General features: G+C 45.7%; 1 protein-coding gene across 1 annotated transcript in view; it reads left to right on the top strand.

Annotated features, from left to right (window-relative positions):
* Positions 1-346: 346 nt before the first annotated feature.
* Positions 347-4,376, top strand: part of cdh24a (cadherin 24, type 2a) — a 34,576-nt gene continuing 30,546 nt past the window's right edge. The window contains exon 1 of the mRNA XM_019878370.1: positions 347-424. The gene's annotated coding sequence lies outside the window, so the exon portion shown is untranslated. The remainder of the gene's footprint in view (positions 425-4,376) is intronic.

Below are 4,376 nucleotides of genomic sequence, written 5' to 3'. Positions count from 1 at the left end.
TCGGCATGAGCCAAAAGTGAGCTGAGTCCAAATTTGTATGTGTGTGCGCGCGCGCCGCGCACCAATGTCTGAGTGTGTGCGCGCAAGTGTGTATGTGTGTGTCGTTTGTATATAAGCGAGACCCCCCTAAATGCTTGGCAAAGTGTCCCTCCTCAAAAATAGCAAGCTTTTAGAGAGCCGCCTCCTCCACGCTGAAGACTAATGGAGGGAAAAGACGAGTAAGGGCGGATGAGAGTGATGAAGAGAGAGAGAGAGAGAGAGAGAGAGAGAGAGAGAGAGAGAGAGTGGAGGGGAGCGAGAGAGAGCGATAGAGAGAGCGAGAGCGAGGGAGGCTGGGTGAAGGGGACAGACCGCGCGCCAAGCTCACATGAACCTCGGCGTCCGCCCTCCTCCACGCGCAGGATCGCTTTCAGCAGCACGCCGGGTACGACAATCCAAGCTTGACTTTCTTTCTTCTTTCTCACCATTTTTCTTTCTTTTTTTTTTTTTTTTGTGGCTTGCACGTGCATGGAGGAGGTGCTCATCATCATCATCATCATCATCATCATCGTCCATGTTGCCATCACAGCATCACCTGCAGCCACTGGCGCCTCATCATCATCATCATCATCTTCATCAGTATCAGCAGTGTTGACTTGGTTATAATACAAGGGCTCAGCCCGAGTGTGTGAATCACATCAAGGGCTGGGGGTGCAGTTGTGGAGTGGGGCTACATCAAGTAGGTCACTTTATTTCATGTTGTTATTATTATTATTATTATTATAATACTGTCCGGCCTCTTAACAAGACAAGGTCATGCCGCGGGCTGTTTTAGTGCGTCTCTCCGTGAACTTGGGAAGCACTAACAAGCAGGGCCAGATGTGCGTGTGTGACTGTGTGAGCGCACGCGTGCATGTGTGTGTGTGTGTGTGTGTGTGTGTGTGTGTGTGTGTGTGTGTGTGTGTGTGTGTGTGTGCATGCGTGCGATACTGATGTTTCACCAATGTGCATTGTCAGTTCTTAGATCATGCGAGCAGGAAATTCAAAAAGTCCCATCGGAAAGTGAGAATGGATCCACTCATCAGCATTCACCGAATTCTTTCTGAAACGTGCAGGCAATGTATGGAGGAGGAAAAAAAAATATCATTCTTTTAAGTCTAATTTTTAACAGTGGTTAACTTAGTTGTACATTTGAAATTGTTTTTTTTTACATATTCTGAGATTTTTTTCCATATTTTCAAATATATTTATTTAAAAAAATTTAATAACATATAGGGCAGCCCGGTGGGGTGGACCAGTGGTTTGCACCTCGACCTCACAGTGCAGAGGTACCAGGTTCAATTCCGGCTCCGGCCTACCTGTGTGGAGTTTGCAAGTTCTCCCCAGGCCTGCGTGGGTTTTCCCCGGGTACTCCAGGCTGGTTGAGCACTCTAAATTGTCCCAAGGTGTGAGTGTGAGCATGGATGGTTGTTCGTCTCTGTGTGCCCTGCGATTGGTTGGCAACCGGTTCAGGGTGTCCCCCCGCCTACTGCCCGAAGACACCCCCGCGGTTTGTGTAAAGTGCCCGTGTGTAATTTATTTGTGTGATTTCACGGCTGGCATGCAAACTAATATTATCGATGAGCCTCGTGAATGGTTTGTTTGTTTTGAATAATTTCAACGACTGAAGACAGTCATATAAAATAGGATCATGACCGTATACATGCTTGATGCATGGTGTTGATGCTTTATGATCCTCGCCGTCGGAAAGACTTTGCCGCCATCTTGTGGCATTTATACGCAAGGACACCCCCTTTTTGTGTCAATTCGTTGCATATTTTGACTCTTTATGGCAGGGCTCGTTTCCCAAACTCACCAAATAGCAACGATTCCCTGAATTGCTATATGGACGTGTATGTAAGTGTGTGTATGTGTGAGTGTTCTTGTCTTTCTGTCTTCATGAGGCCCAAATCTTGACATTCGCCTTTTAGTGTTGGGACATTTTTCCTCATGGCGACATTTTGTCTTGATCACATGAGAAAAATGCTCTGAGGTCCTTTCACCCTTTGAGTCATGGGTGTGTGCCTCTATTCGTGAGTGTGTGTGGGTGTGTTCTTGTCTTTCTACCTACATGTGACACAAATCTTGATATTCTACCATTTCATGTGGGGGTGCAGATATTGATTGATTTGTGGATATCTGTAGTGGGTAACTCCAACTCCATACACATGAAAAGCAAAATTGATTTTGTCCTCGGAAAAATGACAGGCTGTGTGTGTGTGTCGGTGTGTGTGTGTGTGTGTGTGTGTGTGGGTGTGTGTGTGTGTGTGTTTGTGTGTGTGCGCGCGCGCGGGTGTGCGCACTAAGAATGGGTGAGAGCTCTATAAGCACTAAGGCGACCAGAGATGCTCAAATGGGACCGAATGTGTCTCCGCTTTGGTCATTTCAACCCGCCAAGCTTGTACCCTCTCATGTACTTTAGCCATTAACCCCCCCACACTCCTCCCTCCCTCCATCTATCTATCCATCCATCCAACCATGCATCCATTCATCTCCTTTCTCTTACTCAGTGCCTCCATCTACGACGAGATGTAAAAGGCCTGGCATGCATTGCACGGCGGGTTCTATTTTTATTAAGAAAAATGGAAGTTGTTGCGGAGCAAAGTGCGACGGGAACAGCGATTTGCCATTTGGAGTGATGTCGCCACTCATCATCGCGACCAGCAAATCACGCTTTCAGTTTCATGCTTACACACGTGCGAGCGCACGCACACACGCACACACACACACACACACACACACACACACACACACACACACATACGCACACAGTCGCAACAAGAGTGAATGACACAAAGCCGCCAAAGCTAAGCTGTGCTAAAAAAGCACAATAACTGCAGAGACAAAAGTGCTTCAGAAGACATACTTTTTTCCGTTTTTTTTTTTTTGGGAGGGATTTAAAATGAGGCTTTTACATCGCTGGTGTGAAGCGTTACATATGGATGATGATAAACGGTGTCATAAATGTGCTAATCCACGAGGCGAGCGTCTCTTTGGGAGGGAATTGCATTGGGAATTGTCTGGTGTGGTGAAAGGAAACATACCGTACTTGGAAACTTAAGTGGGTGGTCTCGTATGGATCCTTCATAGCGATGAGATGTTTTAAATTAAATATATTGCCATAGAGGTGAGGTGTTGTATCAACAAATACCAAAAAAAATATATTAACCGTAATAACAACAAAAATGAACAATGTTACAATGCTATGCTAGTGACAAATGATTACAAATGGATACTTTTTTTTTTTTTTTTTTTTTTTTTTAATGTATCATTCAGACAGACGTGAGGCCATCAGTAGTAGACTGATCTTTGCCTTTTTTTTTTTTTAGACACTTGCGCCGTTGTGGGGGTTAACACAGCCGACTTGCTTCCCGGCCAATGGGAATGGCTCCTCTCAGTTCCTTTAAAGTCAGTGCAGGAGAGTGCATCGAGTCAACATGGCTGGAGTCCATGCAGGAGATTAACGTTTGTGAAGTACGTTTATAAAGGAACTGCAAGATCTCCACATGCAGATCATGTAAAGAAAGTCTATGAGATCCATCACACATATCCACAGAGCTCACAAATCTGCCTGCACCTTGATCAAATCCACCAAATCGCCTTCCACCACCTGCGCCACAACTTAGACCTGCTTCCAGCTGGTCTAATGTTTAGTCTAATTTCAGCCACCAAATTGTCTACTCTGGAGCAGTGTGACGGCAGTAAAGTTTCTCAAATCAGTTCTAAACTGCAGTCAGGAACCGACAAAAAACTTTTGTCTTGGTGCAAAATTGCAACGCAGCTCCAATGTCCGGTGATTGGTGAGCCCTGCGCAAAGGAACAATATGCTTGCAAAAACTGCAAACCCGAAGCTGACAAATGGCGATGGCTTCACATCTATCCAAATGATAGCGAAATGAAATGAAATTGAAAAAAAAGTGTATCGTCACTTTTGTTCCGCGGTACAAAAGATTTATTTTGATGATACTTCCTAAATGTGTGTGGCAAGGCTTACAGCACGCGACTCGGTCGTGAGAGTCGATGATTGACACGGCAACCAATGAGAGCGTATCCTCCCCTTCCACAAGCTGGCAAACAGCATCACTCCGTAAGGGTTCACGGAACCACAAGTTATTACGTAGCGCCACGTTAACTGCCGTGACAATGTTGTGTTTCTCTTTTACGCCCTCGTCAAAAAGCGGCCGGGGGGCTCATTTGCATGTAAATGGATCAGAGCGCATTTGTTTAGTCGCCGTCATTATTCGCGCTACGTTTTAGCCGCCGCATTGATCACGCGCGTGGCGGAATTTCCGCATTTGAATCCGACACGTAACTATGACCAGATCTGTTTTCATGTGCGTTTGTGTGTGTGTGTGTGT

Source organism: Hippocampus comes, unplaced genomic scaffold (genome assembly GCF_001891065.2).
Source record: "Hippocampus comes isolate QL1 unplaced genomic scaffold, H_comes_QL1_v1.1 scaffold562, whole genome shotgun sequence".
NCBI classification, from domain to species: Eukaryota; Metazoa; Chordata; class Actinopteri; order Syngnathiformes; family Syngnathidae; genus Hippocampus; species Hippocampus comes.
Note: the sequence above shows the minus strand (reverse complement) of the source record. Positions and strands in the feature narration are given on the sequence as shown.